This window comes from Lissotriton vulgaris, chromosome 8 (assembly GCF_964263255.1).
Source record: "Lissotriton vulgaris chromosome 8, aLisVul1.2, whole genome shotgun sequence".
NCBI classification, from domain to species: Eukaryota; Metazoa; Chordata; class Amphibia; order Caudata; family Salamandridae; genus Lissotriton; species Lissotriton vulgaris.
In genome coordinates, this window is record NC_141696.1 from 395,963 (window position 1) to 414,735 (window position 18,773).

Here is an 18,773-nt window from a genome sequence, read left to right on the forward strand (position 1 = left end):
CCATGACAAAGTCAGTACCCTTGTTATACTACTGCCCAGGGCCCACAACACAGTCAGTACCCTTGTTATACTACTGCCCAGGACCCAAAACAGTCAGTAACCTTGTTATACTACTGCCAGGGCCCACAACACAGTCAGTACCCTTTTTATACTACTGGCAAGGGCCCACGACACAGTCAGTACCCTTGTTATACTACTGGCCAGTACCCACAATACAATCAGTACCCTTGTTATACTACTGCCAGGGTCCACGACACAGTCAGTACCCTTTTTATACTACTGGCAAGGGCCCACGACATAGTCAGTACCCTTGTTATACTACTGGCCAGAGCCCACAACACAGTCAGTAACCTTGTTATACTACTGGCCAGGACCCGCAATACAGTCAGTACCCTTGTTATACTACTGCCCAGGACCCACAACACAGTCAGTATTCGTGTTATACTACTGCCAGTGCCCACGACACAGTCAGTACCCTTTTTATACTACTGCCCAGGACCCACGAAACAGTCAGTACCCTTGTTATACTACTGGCCAGGGCCCATGACACAGTCAGTACCCTTGTTATACTACTGGCCAGGACCCACAATACAGTCAGTACCCTTGTTATGCTACTGCCAGGGCCCACGACACAGTCAGTACCTTTTTTATACTACTGGCAAGGGCCCACCACACAGTCAGTACCCTTGTTATACTACTGGCCAGGGCCCACAACACAGTCAGTAACCTTGTTATACTACTAGCCAGGAACCGCAATACAGTCAGTACCCTTGTTATACTACTGCCCAGGACCCACAACACAGTCAGTAACCATGTTATACTACTGCCAGGGCCCACGACACAGTCAGTACCCTTGGTATACTACTGCCAGGGCCCACGACACAGTCAGTACCCTTGTTATACTACTGCCAGGACCCACAACCCAGTCAGTACCCTTGTTATACTAGTGCCCAGGACCCACAACAGTCAGTAATCTTGTTATACTACTGGCCAGGACCCACAATACAGTCAGTACCCTTGTTATACTACTGCCCAGGACCCACAACACAGTCAGTAATCGTGTTATACTACTGCCCGTGCCCACGACACAGTCAGTACCCTTGTTATACTACTGGCCAGGGCCCACGACACAGTCAGTATCCTTGTATTACTACTGGCAAGGGCCCACGACACAGTCAGTACCCTTGTTATACTACTGGCCAGGACCCACAATACAGTCAGTACCCTTGTTATACTACTGCCAGGGCCCACGACACAGTCAGTACCCTTTTTATACTACTGGCAAGGGCCCACGACACAGTCAGTACCCTTGTTATACTGCTGGCCAGGGCCCACAACACAGTCAGTAACCTTGTTATACTACTAGCCAGGACCCGCAATACAGTCAGTACCCTTGGTATAATACTGCCCAGGACCCACAACACAGTCAGTAACCGTGTTATACTACTGCCAGGGCCCACAACACAGTCAGTACCCTTGTTATACTACTGCCCAGGACCCACGACACAGTCAGTACTCTTGTTATGCTACTGGCCAGGGCCCACAACACAGTCAGTACCCTTGTTATACTACTGGCCAGGGCCCACAACACAGTCAGTACCCTTGTTATACTAGTGCCCAGGACCCACAACAGTCAGTAATCTTGTTATACTACTGGCCAGGACCCACAATACAGTCAGTACCCTTGTTATACTACTGCCCAGGACCCACAACAGTCAGTAACCTTGTTATACTACTGTCCAGGACACACAATACACTCAGTACCCTTGTTATACTACTGCCCAGGACCCACAACACAGTCAGTAACCTTGTTATACTACTGCCAGGGCCCACGACACGGTCAGTACCCTTGTTATACTAGTGCCCAGGACCCACAACAGTCAGTAATCTTGTTATACTACTGGCCAGGACCCACAACACAGTCAGTACCCTTGTTTTACTACTGGCCAGAGCCCATGACAAAGTCAGTACTCTTGTTATACTACTGCCCAGGGCCCACAACACAGTCCGTACCATTGTTATACTACTGGCCAGGGCCCACAACACAGTCGGTACCCTTGTTATACTACTGCCAGGGCCCACGACACGGTCAGTACCCTTGTTATACTACTGCCAGGACCCACAACCCAGTCAGTACCCTTGTTATACTAGTGCCCAGGACCCACAAAAGTCAGTAATCTTGTTATACTACTGGCCAGGACCCACAATACAGTCAGTACCCGTGTTATACTACTGCCCAGGACCCACAAAAGTCAGTAACCTTGTTATACTACCGTCCAGGACCCACAACACAGTCAGTACCCTTGTTATACTACTGCCAGGGCCCACTACACAGTCAGTACCCTTGTTTTACTACTGGCCAGAGCCCATGACAAAGTCAGTACCATTGTTATACTACTGCCCAGGGCCGACAGCACAGTCAGTACCCTTGTTATACTACTGGCAAGGGCCCACAACACAGTCAGTACCCTTGTTATACTACTGGCCAGGGCCCACAACACAGACAGTAACCTTGTTATACTACTGGCCAGGACCCGCAATGCAGTCAGTACCCTTGTTATACTACTGCCCAGGACCCACAACACAGTCAGTAACCATGTTATATTACTGCCTGTGCCCACGACTCAGTCAGTACCCTTGTTATACTACTGCCCAGGACCCACGACACAGTCAGTACCCTTGTAATACTACTGGCCAGGGTCCAATAACACAGTCAGTACCCTTGTTATACTACTGGCCAGGACCCACAACAGTCAGTACCCTTGTTACACTACTGGCCAGGACCCACAACAGTCAGTAACCTTGTTATACTACTGGCCAGGGCCCACGACACAGTCAGTACCCTTTTTATACTACTGGCAAGGGCCCACGACACAGTCAGTACTCTTGTTATACTACTGCCAGGGCCCACGACACAGTCAGTACCCTTGTTATACTACTGCCCAGGACCCACAATACAGTCAGTACCCTTGTTATACTACTGCCAGGGCCTACAACACAGTCAGTACCCTTTTTATACTACTGGCCAGTACCCACAACACAGTCAGTACCCTTGTTATACTACTGGCCAGGGCCCACAGCACAATCAGTACCCTTGTTATCCTACTGCTCAGGGCCCACAACACAGTCAGTACCCTTGTTATACTACTGCACAGGACCCACGACACAGTCAGTACCCTTGTTATACTACTGGCCAGGGCCCACAACACAGTCAGTAACCGTGTTATACTACTGCCAGGGCCCACGACACAGTCAGTACCCTTGTTATACTACTGCCCAGGACCCACAACACAGTCAGTAACCGTGTTATACTACTGCCAGGGCCCACGACACAGTCAGTACCCTTGTAATACTACTGCCCAGGACCCACAACACAGTCAGGAACCGTGTTATACTACTGCCAGGGCCCACAACACAGTCAGTACCCTTGTTATACTACTGCCCAGGACCCACAACACAGTCAGTAACCTTGTTATACTACTGGCCAGGGCCCATGACACAGTCAGTACCCTTGTTATACAACTGGCCAGGGCCCACAACACAGTCAGTACCCTTGTTATACTACTGCCCAGGACCCAAAACAGTCAGTAATCTTGTTATACTACTGGCCAGGACCCACAATACAGTCAGTACCCTTGTTATACTACTGCCCAGGACACACAACAGTCAGTAACCTTGTTATACTACTGCCAGGGCCCACGACACAGTCAGTACCCTTTTTATACTACTGGCAAGGGCCCAGGACACAGTCAGTCCCCTTGTTATACTACTGGCCAGGACCCACAATACAGTCAGTACTCTTGTTATACTACTGCCAGGGCCCATGACACAGTCAGTACCCTTTTTATACTACTGGCAAGGGCCCACGACACAGTCAGTACCCTTGTTATACTACTGGCCAGGACCCGCAATACAGTCAGTACCCTTGTTATACTACTTCCCAGGACCCACAACACAGTCAGTAACCATGTTATACTACTGCCAGTGCCCACGACACAGTCAGTACCCTTGTTATACTACTGGCCAGGACCCAATAACACAGTCAGTACCCTTGTTATACTACTGGCCAGGACCCACAACAGTCAGTACCCTTGTTAAACAACTGGCCAGGACCCACAACAGTCAGTAACCTTGTTATACTACTGGCCAGGGCCCACAACACTGTCAGTACCCTTTTTATACTACTGGCAAGGGCCCACGACACAGTCAGTACCCTTGTTATACTACTGGCCAGGGCCCACGACACAGTCAGTACCCTTGTTATACTACTGCCAGGGCCCACGACACAGTCAGTACCCTTGTTATACTACTGCCCAGGACCCACAATACAGTCAATACCCTTGTTATACTACTGCCAGGGCCCACAACACAGTCAGTACCCTTTTTATACTACTGGCAAGGACCCACAACACAGTCAGTACCCTTGTTATACTACTGGCCAGGGCCCACAACACAGTCAGTACCCTTGTTATACTACTGCCCAGGGCCCACAACACAGTCAGTACCCTTGTTATACTACTGCCCAGGACCCACGACACAGTCAGTACCCTTGTTATACTACTGGCCAGGGCCCACAACACAGTCAGTAACCGTGTTATACTACTGCCAGGGCCCACGACACAGTCAGTGCCCTTGTTATACTACTGCCCAGGACCCACAACACAGTCAGTACCCTTGTTATACTACTGCCCAGGACCCACGACACAGTCAGTACCCTTGTAATACTACACGCCAGGGCCCACGACTCAGTCAGTACCCTTGTTATACTACTGGCCAGGGCCCACAACACAGTCAGTACCCTTGTTATACTACTGTCAGGGCCCACAACACAGTCAGTACCCTTGTTATACTACTGCCAGGACCCACAACCCAGTCAGTCCCCTTGTTATTCTAGTGCCCAGGACCCACAACAGTCAGTAATCTTGTTATACTACTGGCCAGGACCCACAATACAGTCAGTACCATTGTTATACTACTGCCCAGGACCCACAACAGTCAGTAACCTTGTTATACTACCGTCCAGGACCCACAACACAGTCAGTAACCTTGTTATACTTCTGCCAGGGCCCACAACACAGTCAGTACCCTTGTTTTACTACTGGCCAGAGCCCATGACAAAGTCAGTACCCTTGTTATACTACTGCCCAGGGCCCACAACACAGTCAGTACCCTTGTTATACTACTGCCCAGGACCCAAAACAGTCAGTAACCTTGTTATACTACTGCCAGGGCCCACAACACAGTCAGTACCCTTTTTATACTACTGGCAAGGGCCCACGACACAGTCAGTACCCTTGTTATACTACTGGCCAGTACCCACAATACAATCAGTACCCTTGTTATACTACTGCCAGGGTCCACGACACAGTCAGTACCCTTTTTATACTACTGGCAAGGGCCCACAACATAGTCAGTACCCTTGTTATACTACTGGCCAGAGCCCACAACACAGTCAGTAACCTTGTTATACTACTGGCCAGGACCCGCAATACAGTCAGTACCCTTGTTATACTACTGCCCAGGACCCACAACACAGTCAGTATTCGTGTTATACTACTGCCAGTGCCCACGACACAGTCAGTACCCTTTTTATACTACTGCCCAGGACCCACGAAACAGTCAGTACCCTTGTTATACTACTGGCCAGGGCCCATGACACAGTCAGTACCCTTGTTATACTACTGGCCAGGACCCACAATACAGTCAGTACCCTTGTTATGCTACTGCCAGGGCCCACGACACAGTCAGTACCTTTTTTATACTACTGGCAAGGGCCCACCACACAGTCAGTACCCTTGTTATACTACTGGCCAGGGCCCACAACACAGTCAGTAACCTTGTTATACTACTAGCCAGGAACCGCAATACAGTCAGTACCCTTGTTATACTACTGCCCAGGACCCACAACACAGTCAGTAACCATGTTATACTACTGCCAGGGCCCACGACACAGTCAGTACCCTTGGTATACTACTGCCAGGGCCCACGACACAGTCAGTACCCTTGTTATACTACTGCCAGGACCCACAACCCAGTCAGTACCCTTGTTATACTAGTGCCCAGGACCCACAACAGTCAGTAATCTTGTTATACTACTGGCCAGGACCCACAATACAGTCAGTACCCTTGTTATACTACTGCCCAGGACCCACAACACAGTCAGTAATCGTGTTATACTACTGCCCGTGCCCACGACACAGTCAGTACCCTTTTTATACTACTGCCCAGGACCCACAACTCAGTCAGTACCCTTGTTATACTACTGGCCAGGGCACACGACACACTCAGTATCCTTGTATTACTACTGGCAAGGGCCCACGACACAGTCAGTACCCTTGTTATACTACTGGCCAGGACCCACAATACAGTCAGTACCCTTGTTATACTACTGCCAGGGCCCACGACACAGTCAGTACCCTTTTTATACTACTGGCAAGGGCCCACGACACAGTCAGTACCCTTGTTATACTGCTGGCCAGGGCCCACAACAGTCAGTAACCTTGTTATACTACTAGCCAGGACCCGCAATACAGTCAGTACCCTTGGTATAATACTGCCCAGGACCCACAACACAGTCAGTAACCGTGTTATACTACTGCCAGGGCCCACAACACAGTCAGTACCCTTGTTATACTACTGCCCAGGACCCACGACACAGTCAGTACTCTTGTTATGCTACTGGCCAGGGCCCACAACACAGTCAGTACCCTTGTTATACTACTGGCCAGGGCCCACAACACAGTCAGTACCCTTGTTATACTACTGCCAGGGCCCACAACACAGTCAGTACCCTTGCTATACTACTGCCAGGACCCACAACCCAGTCAGTACCCTTGTTATACTAGTGCCCAGGACCCACAACAGTCAGTAATCTTGTTATACTACTGGCCAGGACCCACAATACAGTCAGTACCCTTGTTATACTACTGCCCAGGACCCACAACAGTCAGTAACCTTGTTATACTACTGTCCAGGACACACAATACACTCAGTACCCTTGTTATACTACTGCCCAGGACCCACAACACAGTCAGTAACCTTGTTATACTACTGCCAGGGCCCACGACACGGTCAGTACCCTTGTTATACTAGTGCCCAGGACCCACAACAGTCAGTAATCTTGTTATACTACTGGCCAGGACCCACAACACAGTCAGTACCCTTGTTTTACTACTGGCCAGAGCCCATGACAAAGTCAGTACTCTTGTTATACTACTGCCCAGGGCCCACAACACAGTCCGTACCATTGTTATACTACTGGCCAGGGCCCACAACACAGTCGGTACCCTTGTTATACTACTGCCAGGGCCCACGACACGGTCAGTACCCTTGTTATACTACTGCCAGGACCCACAACGCAGTCAGTACCCTTGTTATACTAGTGCCCAGGACCCACAAAAGTCAGTAATCTTGTTATACTACTGGCCAGGACCCACAATACAGTCAGTACCCGTGTTATACTACTGCCCAGGACCCACAAAAGTCAGTAACCTTGTTATACTACCGTCCAGGACCCACAACACAGTCAGTACCCTTGTTATACTACTGCCAGGGCCCACGACACAGTCAGTACCCTTGTTTTACTACTGGCCAGAGCCCATGACAAAGTCAGTACCATTGTTATACTACTGCCCAGGGCCGACAGCACAGTCAGTACCCTTGTTATACTACGGCCCAGGACCCACAACAGTCAGTAACCTTGTTATACTACTGCCAGGGCCCACGACACAGTCAGTACCCTTTTTATACTACTGGCAAGGGCCCACGACACAGTCAGTACCCTTGGTATACTACTGGCCAGGACCCACAATACAGTCAGTACCCTTGTTATACTACTGCCAGGGCCCACGACACAGTCAGTACCCTTTTTATACTACTGGCAAGGGCCCACGACACAGTCAGTACCCTTGTTATACTACTGGCCAGGGCCCACAACACAGACAGTAACCGTGTTATACTACTGCCAGTGCCCACGACACAGTCAGTATCCTTGTTATACTACTGCCCAGGACCCACGACACAGTCAGTACCCTTGTTATACTACTGGCCAGGACCCAATAACACAGTCAGTACCCTTGTTATACTACTTGCCAGGACCCACAACAGTCAGTAACCTTGTTATACCACTGGCCAGGGCACACGACACCGTAAGTACCCTATTCATACTACTGGCAAGGGCCCACGACACAGTCAGTACCCTTGTTATACTACTGGCCAGGGCCCAGGACACAGTCAGAACCCTTGTTATACTACTGCCAGGGCCCATGAGACAGTCAGTACCCTTGTTACACTACTGCCCAGGACCCACAATACAGTCAGTACCCTTGTTATACTACGGCCCAGGACCCACAACAGTCAGTAACCTTGTAATACTACTGCCAGGGCCCACGACACAGTCAATACCCTTTTTATACTACCGGCAAGGGCCCACGACACAGTCAGTACCATTGTTATACTACAGGCCAGGACCCACAATACAGTCAGTACCCTTGTTATACTACTGCCAGGGCCCACAACACAGTCAGTACCCTTTTTATACTACTGGCAAGGGCCCACGACACAGTCAGTACCCTTGTTATACTACTGGCCAGGGCCCACAACACAGACAGTAACCTTGTTATACTACTGGCCAGGACCCGCAATGCAGTCAGTACCCTTGTTATACTACTGCCCAGGACCCACAACACAGTCAGTAACCATGTTATATTACTGCCTGTGCCCACGACTCAGTCAGTACCCTTGTTATACTACTGCCAAGGCCCACGACACGGTCAGTACCCTTGTTATACTAGTGCCCAGGACCCACAACAGTCAGTAATCTTGTTATACTACTGGCCAGGACCCACAACACAGTCAGTACCCTTGTTTTACTACTGGCCAGAGCCCATGACAAAGTCAGTACTCTTGTTATACTACTGCCCAGGGCCCACAACACAGTCCATACCATTGTTCTACTACTGGCCAGGGCCCACAACACAGTCAGTACCCTTGTTATACTACTGCCAGGGCCCACGACACGGTCAGTACCCTTGTTATACTACTGCCAGGACCCACGACCCAGTCAGTACCCTTGTTATACTAGTGCCCAGGACCCACAAAAGTCAGTAATCTTGTTATACTACTGGCCAGGACCCACAATACAGTCAGTACCCTTGTTATACTACTGCCCAGGACCCACAAAAGTCAGTAACGTTGTTATACTACCGTCCAGGACCAACAACACAGTCAGTACCCTTGTTATACTACTGCCAAGGGCCCACGACACAGTCAGTACCCTTGTTTTACTACTGGCCAGAGCCCATGACAAAGTCAGTACCCTTGTTATACTACTGCCCAGGGCCGACAGCACAGTCAGTACCCTTGTTATACTACGGCCCAGGACCCACAACAGTCAGTAACCTTGTTATACTACTGCCAGGGCCCACGACACAGTCGGTACCCTTTTTATACTACTGGCAAGGGCCCACGACACAGTCAGTACCCTTGGTATACTACTGGCCAGGACCCACAATACAGTCAGTACCCTTGTTATACTACTGCCAGGGCCCACGACACAGTCAGTACCCTTTTTATACTACTGGCAAGGGCCCACGACACAGTCAGTACCCTTGTTATACTACTGGCCAGGGCCCACAACACAGACAGTAACCGTGTTATACTACTGCCAGTGCCCACGACACAGTCAGTATCCTTGTTATACTACTGCCCAGGACCCACGACACAGTCAGTACCCTTGTTATACTACTGGCCAGGACCCAATAACACAGTCAGTACCCTTGTTATACTACTTGCCAGGACCCACAACCGTCAGTAACCTTGTTATACCACTGGCCAGGGCCCACAACACCGTAGGTACCCTTTTCATACTACTGGCAAGGGCCCACGACACAGTCAGTACCCTTGTTATACTACTGGCCAGGGCCCAGGACACAGTCAGTACCCTTGTTATACTACTGCCAGGGCCCATGAGACAGTCAGTACCCTTGTTACACTACTGCCCAGGACCCACAATACAGTCAGTACCCTTGTTATACTACGGCCCAGGACCCACAACAGTCAGTAACCTTGTAATACTACTGCCAGGGCCCACGACACAGTCAATACCCTTTTTATACTACCGGCAAGGGCCCACGACACAGTCAGTACCCTTGTTATACTACAGGCCAGGACCCACAATACAGTCAGTACCCTTGTTATACTACTGCCAGGGCCCACGACACAGTCAGTACCCTTTTTATACTACTGGCAAGGGCCCACGACACAGTCAGTACCCTTGTTATACTACTGGCCAGGGCCCACAACACAGACAGTAACCTTGTTATACTACTGGCCAGGACCCGCAATGCAGTCAATACCCTTGTTATACTACTGCCCAGGACCCACAACACAGTCAGTAACCATGTTATATTACTGCCTGTGCCCACGACTCAGTCAGTACCCTTGTTATACTACTGCCCAGGACCCACGACACAGTCAGTACCCTTGTAATACTACTGGCCAGGGTCCAATAACACAGTCAGTACCCTTGTTATACTACTGGCCAGGACCCACAACAGTCAGTACCCTTGTTACACTACTGGCCAGGACCCACAACAGTCAGTAACCTTGTTATACTACTGGCCAGGGCCCACGACACAGTCAGTACCCTTTTTATACTACTGGCAAGGGCCCACAACACAGTCAGTACCCTTGTTATACTACTGCCAGGGCACACGACACAGTCAGTACCCTTGTTATACTACTGCCCAGGACCCACAATACAGTCAGTACCCTTGTTATACTACTGCCAGGGCCTACAACACAGTCAGTACCCTTTTTATACTACTGGCCAGTACCCACAACACAGTCAGTACCCTTGTTATACTACTGGCCAGGGCCCACAGCACAATCAGTACCCTTGTTATCCTACTGCTCAGGGCCCACAACACAGTCAGTACCCTTGTTATACTACTGCACAGGACCCACGACACAGTCAGTACCCTTGTTATACTACTGGCCAGGGCCCACAACACAGTCAGTAACCGTGTTATACTACTGCCAGGGCCCACGACACAGTCAGTACCCTTGTTATACTACTGCCCAGGACCCACAACACAGTCAGTAACCGTGTTATACTACTGCCAGGGCCCACGACACAGTCAGTACCCTTGTAATACTACTGCCCAGGACCCACAACACAGTCAGTAACCGTGTTATACTACTGCCAGGGCCCACAACACAGTCAGTACCCTTGTTATACTACTGCCCAGGACCCACAACACAGTCAGTAACCTTGTTATACTACTGGCCAGGGCCCATGACACAGTCAGTACCCTTGTTATACTACTGGCCAGGGCCCACAACACAGTCAGTACCCTTGTTATACTACTGCCCAGGACCCAAAACAGTCAGTAATCTTGTTATACTACTGGCCAGGACCCACAATACAGTCAGTACCCTTGTTATACTACTGCCCAGGACACACAACAGTCAGTAACCTTGTTATACTACTGCCAGGGCCCACGACACAGTCAGTACCCTTTTTATACTACTGGCAAGGGCCCAGGACACAGTCAGTCCCCTTGTTATACTACTGGCCAGGACCCACAATACAGTCAGTACTCTTGTTATACTACTGCCAGGGCCCACGACACAGTCAGTACCCTTTTTATACTACTGGCAAGGGCCCACGACACAGTCAGTACCCTTGTTATACTACTGGCCAGGGCCCACAACACAGACAGTAACCTTGTTATACTACTGGCCAGGACCCGCAATACAGTCAGTACCCTTGTTATACTACTTCCCAGGACCCACAACACAGTCAGTAACCATGTTATACTACTGCCAGTGCCCACGACACAGTCAGTACCCTTGTTATACTACTGCCCAGGACCCACAGCCCAGTCAGTACCCTTGTTATACTACTGGCCAGGACCCAATAACACAGTCAGTACCCTTGTTATACTACTGGCCAGGACCCACAACAGTCAGTACCCTTGTTAAACAACTGGCCAGGACCCACAACAGTCAGTAACCTTGTTATACTACTGGCCAGGGCCCACAACACTGTCAGTACCCTTTTTATACTACTGGCAAGGGCCCACGACACAGTCAGTACCCTTGTTATACTACTGGCCAGGGCCCACGACACAGTCAGTACCCTTGTTATACTACTGCCAGGGCCCACGACACAGTCAGTACCCTTGTTATACTACTGCCCAGGACCCACAATACAGTCAATACCCTTGTTATACTACTGCCAGGGCCCACAACACAGTCAGTACCCTTTTTATACTACTGGCAAGGACCCACAACACAGTCAGTACCCTTGTTATACTACTGGCCAGGGCCGACAGCACAGTCAGACCCTTGTTATACTACGGCCCAGGACCCACAACAGTCAGTAACCTTGTTATACTACTGCCAGGGCCCACGACACAGTCAGTACCCTTTTTATACTACTGGCAAGGGCCCACGAAACAGTCAGTACCCTTGGTATACTACTGGCCAGGACCCACAATACAGTCAGTACCCTTGTTATACTACTGCCAGGGCCCACGACACAGTCAGTACCCTTTTTATACTACTGGCAAGGGCCCACGACACAGTCAGTACCCTTGTTATACTACTGGCCAGGGCCCACAACACAGACAGTAACCGTGTTATACTACTGCCAGTGCCCACGACACAGTCAGTATCCTTGTTATACTACTGCCCAGGACCCACGACACAGTCAGTACCCTTGTTATACTACTGGCCAGGACCCAATAACACAGTCAGTACCCTTGTTATACTACTTGCCAGGACCCACAACAGTCAGTAACCTTGTTATACCACTGGCCAGGGCCCACGACACCGTAAGTACCCTATTCATACTACTGGCAAGGGCCCACGACACAGTCAGTACCCTTGTTATACTACTGGCCAGGGCCCAGGACACAGTCAGAACCCTTGTTATACTACTGCCAGGGCCCATGAGACAGTCAGTACCCTTGTTACACTACTGCCCAGGACCCACAATACAGTCAGTACCCTTCTTATACTACGGCCCAGGACCCACAACAGTCAGTAACCTTGTAATACTACTGCCAGGGCCCACGACACAGTCAATACCCTTTTTATACTACCGGCAAGGGCCCACGACACAGTCAGTACCCTTGTTATACTACAGGCCAGGACCCACAATACAGTCAGTACCCTTGTTATACTACTGCCAGGGCCCACAACACAGTCAGTACCCTTTTTATACTACTGGCAAGGGCCCACGACACAGTCAGTACCCTTGTTATACTACTGGCCAGGGCCCACAACACAGACAGTAACCTTGTTATACTACTGGCTAGGACCCGCAATGCAGTCAGTACCCTTGTTATACTACTGCCCAGGACCCACAACACAGTCAGTAACCATGTTATATTACTGCCTGTGCCCACGACTCAGTCAGTACCCTTGTTATACTACTGCCAGGGCCCACGACACGGTCAGTACCCTTGTTATACTAGTGCCCAGGACCCACAACAGTCAGTAATCTTGTTATACTACTGGCCAGGACCCACAACACAGTCAGTACCCTTGTTTTACTACTGGCCAGAGCCCATGACAAAGTCAGTACTCTTGTTATACTACTGCCCAGGGCCCACAACACAGTCCATACCATTGTTATACTACTGGCCAGGGCCCACAACACAGTCAGTACCCTTGTTATACTACTGCCAGGGCCCACGACACGGTCAGTACCCTTGTTATACTACTGCCAGGACCCACAACCCAGTCAGTACCCTTGTTATACTAGTGCCCAGGACCCACAAAAGTCAGTAATCTTGTTATACTACTGGCCAGGACCCACAATACAGTCAGTACCCTTGTTATACTACTGCCCAGGACCCACAAAAGTCAGTAACGTTGTTATACTACCGTCCAGGACCAACAACACAGTCAGTACCCTTGTTATACTACTGCCAAGGGCCCACGACACAGTCAGTACCCTTGTTTTACTACTGGCCAGAGCCCATGACAAAGTCAGTACCATTGTTATACTACTGCCCAGGGCCGACAGCACAGTCAGTACCCTTGTTATACTACGGCCCAGGACCCACAACAGTCAGTAACCTTGTTATACTACTGCCAGGGCCCACGACACAGTCAGTACCCTTTTTATACTACTGGCAAGGGCCCACGACACAGTCAGTACCCTTGGTATACTACTGGCCAGGACCCACAATACAGTCAGTACCCTTGTTATACTACTGCCAGGGCCCACGACACAGTCAGTACCCTTTTTATACTACTGGCAAGGGCCCACGACACAGTCAGTACCCTTGTTATACTACTGGCCAGGGCCCACAACACAGACAGTAACCGTGTTATACTACTGCCAGTGCCCACGACACAGTCAGTATCCTTGTTATACTACTGCCCAGGACCCACGACACAGTCAGTACCCTTGTTATACTACTGGCCAGGACCCAATAACACAGTCAGTACCCTTGTTATACTACTTGCCAGGACCCACAACAGTCAGTAACCTTGTTATACCACTGGCCAGGGCCCACAACACCGTAGGTACCCTTTTCATACTACTGGCAAGGGCCCACGACACAGTCAGTACCCTTGTTATACTACTGGCCAGGGCCCAGGACACAGTCAGTACCCTTGTTATACTACTGCCAGGGCCCATGAGACAGTCAGTACCCTTGTTACACTACTGCCCAGGACCCACAATACAGTCAGTACCCTTGTTATACTACGGCCCAGGACCCACAACAGTCAGTAACCTTGTAATACTACTGCCAGGGCCCACGACACAGTCAATACCCTTTTTATACTACCGGCAAGGGCCCACGACACAGTCAGTACCCTTGTTATACTACAGGCCAGGACCCACAATACAGTCAGTACCCTTGTTATACTACTGCCAGGGCCCACGACACAGTCAGTACCCTTTTTATACTACTGGCAAGGGCCCACGACACAGTCAGTACCCTTGTTATACTACTGGCCAGGGCCCACAACACAGACAGTAACCTTGTTATACTACTGGCCAGGACCCGCAATGCAGTCAATACCCTTGTTATACTACTGCCCAGGACCCACAACACAGTCAGTAACCATGTTATATTACTGCCTGTGCCCACGACTCAGTCAGTACCCTTGTTATACTACTGCCCAGGACCCACGACACAGTCAGTACCCTTGTAATACTACTGGCCAGGGTCCAATAACACAGTCAGTACCCTTGTTATACTACTGGCCAGGACCCACAACAGTCAGTACCCTTGTTACACTACTGGCCAGGACCCACAACAGTCAGTAACCTTGTTATACTACTGGCCAGGGCCCACGACACAGTCAGTACCCTTTTTATACTACTGGCAAGGGCCCACGACACAGTCAGTACCCTTGTTATACTACTGCCAGGGCACACGACACAGTCAGTACCCTTGTTATACTACTGCCCAGGACCCACAATACAGTCAGTACCCTTGTTATACTACTGCCAGGGCCTACAACACAGTCAGTACCCTTTTTATACTACTGGCCAGTACCCACAACACAGTCAGTACCCTTGTTATACTACTGGCCAGGGCCCACAGCACAATCAGTACCCTTGTTATCCTACTGCTCAGGGCCCACAACACAGTCAGTACCCTTGTTATACTACTGCACAGGACCCACGACACAGGCAGTACCCTTGTTATACTACTGGCCAGGGCCCACAACACAGTCAGTACCCTTTTTATACTACTGGCCAGTACCCACAACACAGTCAGTACCCTTGTTATACTACTGGCCAGGGCCCACAGCACAATCAGTACCCTTGTTATCCTACTGCTCAGGGCCCACAACACAGTCAGTACCCTTGTTATACTACTGCACAGGACCCACGACACAGTCAGTAACCGTGTTATACTACTGCCAGGGCCCACGACACAGTCAGTACCCTTGTTATACTACTGCCCAGGACCCACAACACAGTCAGTAACCGTGTTATACTACTGCCAGGGCCCACGACACAGTCAGTACCCTTGTAATACTACTGCCCAGGACCCACAACACAGTCAGTAACCGTGTTATACTACTGCCAGGGCCCACAACACAGTCAGTACCCTTGTTATACTACTGACCAGGACCCACAACACAGTCAGTAACCTTGTTATACTACTGGCCAGGGCCCATGACACAGTCAGTACCCTTGTTATACTACTGGCCAGGGCCCACAACACAGTCAGTACCCTTGTTATACTACTGCCCAGGACCCAAAATAGTCAGTAATCTTGTTATACTACTGGCCAGGACCCACAATACAGTCAGTACCCTTGTTATACTACTGCCCAGGACACACAACAGTCAGTAACCTTGTTATACTACTGCCAGGGCCCACGACACAGTCAGTACCCTTTTTATACTACTGGCAAGGGCCCAGGACACAGTCAGTCCCCTTGTTATACTACTGGCCAGGACCCACAATACAGTCAGTACTCTTGTTATACTACTGCCAGGGCCCACGACACAGTCAGTACCCTTTTTATACTACTGGCAAGGGCCCACGACACAGTCAGTACCCTTGTTATACTACTGGCCAGGGCCCACAACACAGACAGTAACCTTGTTATACTACTGGCCAGGACCCGCAATACAGTCAGTACCCTTGTTATACTACTTCCCAGGACCCACAACACAGTCAGTAACCATGTTATACTACTGCCAGTGCCCACGACACAGTCAGTACCCTTGTTATACTACTGCCCAGGACCCACAGCCCAGTCAGTACCCTTGTTATACTACTGGCCAGGACCCAATAACACAGTCAGTACCCTTGTTATACTACTGGCCAGGACCCACAACAGTCAGTACCCTTGTTAAACAACTGGCCAGGACCCACAACAGTCAGTAACCTTGTTATACTACTGCCAGGGCCCACAACACAGTCAGTACCCTTTTTATACTACTGGCAAGGACCCACAACACAGTCAGTACCCTTGTTATACTACTGGCCAGGGCCCACAACACAGTCAGTACCCTTGTTATACTACTGCCCAGGGCCCACAACACAGTCAGTACCCTTGTTATACTACTGCCCAGGACCCACGACACAGTCAGTACCCTTGTTATACTACTGGCCAGGGCCCACAACACAGTCAGTAACCGTGTTATACTACTGCCAGGGCCCACGACACAGTCAGTGCCCTTGTTATACTACTGCCCAGGACCCACAACACAGTCAGTAACCGTGTTATACTACTGCCAGGGCCCACAACACAGTCAGTACCCTTGTTATACTACTGCCCAGGACCCACGACACAGTCAGTACCCTTGTAATACTACACGCCAGGGCCCACGACTCAGTCAGTACCCTTGTTATACTACTGGCCAGGGCCCACAACACAGTCAGTACCCTTGTTATACTACTGTCAGGGCCCACAACACAGTCAGTACCCTTGTTATACTACTGCCAGGACCCACAACCCAGTCAGTCCCCTTGTTATTCTAGTGCCCAGGACCCACAACAGTCAGTAATCTTGTTATACTACTGGCCAGGACCCACAATACAGTCAGTACCATTGTTATACTACTGCCCAGGACCCACAACAGTCAGTAACCTTGTTATACTACCGTCCAGGACCCACAACACAGTCAGTAACCTTGTTATACTACTGCCAGGGCCCACAACACAGTCAGTACCCTTGTTTTACTACTGGCCAGAGCCCATGACAAAGTCAGTACCCTTGTTATACTACTGCCCAGGGCCCACAACACAGTCAGTACCCTTGTTATACTACTGCCCAGGACCCAAAACAGTCAGTAACCTTGTTATACTACTGCCAGGGCCCACAACACAGTCAGTACCCTTTTTATACTACTGGCAAGGGCCCACGACACAGTCAGTACCCTTGTTATACTACTGGCCAGTACCCACAATACAATCAGTACCCTTGTTATACTACTGCCAGGGCCCACGACACAGTCAGTACCCTTTTTATACTACTGGCAAGGGCCCACGACATAGTCAGTACCCTTGTTATACTACTGGCCAGAGCCCACAACACAGTCAGTAACCTTGTTATACTACTGGCCAGGACCCGCAATACAGTCAGTACCCTTGTTATACTACTGCCCAGGACCCACAACACAGTCAGTATTCGTGTTATACTACTGCCAGTGCCCACGACACAGTCAGTACCCTTTTTATACTACTGCCCAGGACCCACGAAACAGTCAGTACCCTTGTTATACTACTGGCCAGGGCCCATGACACAGTCAGTACCCTTGTTATACTACTGGCCAGGACCCACAATACAGTCAGTACCCTTGTTATACTACTGCCCAGGACCCACAACACAGTCAGTAACCATGTTATACTACTGCCAGGGCCCACGCCACAGTCAGTACCCTTGGTATACTACTGCCAGGGCCCACGACACAGTCAGTACCCTTGTTATACTACTGCCAGGACCCACAACCCAGTCAGTACCCTTGTTATACTAGTGCCCAGGACCCACAACAGTCAGTAATCTTGTTATACTACTGGCCAGGACCCACAATACAGTCAGTACCCTTGTTATACTACTGCCCAGGACCCACAACACAGTCAGTAATCGTGTTATACTACTGCCCGTGCCCACGACACAGTCAGTACCCTTTTTATACTACTGCCCAGGACCCACAACTCAGTCAGTACCCTTGTTATACTACTGGCCAGGGCCCACGACACAGTCAGTATCCTTGTATTACTACTGGCAAGGGCCCACGACACAGTCAGTACCCTTGTTATACTACTGGCCAGGACCCAC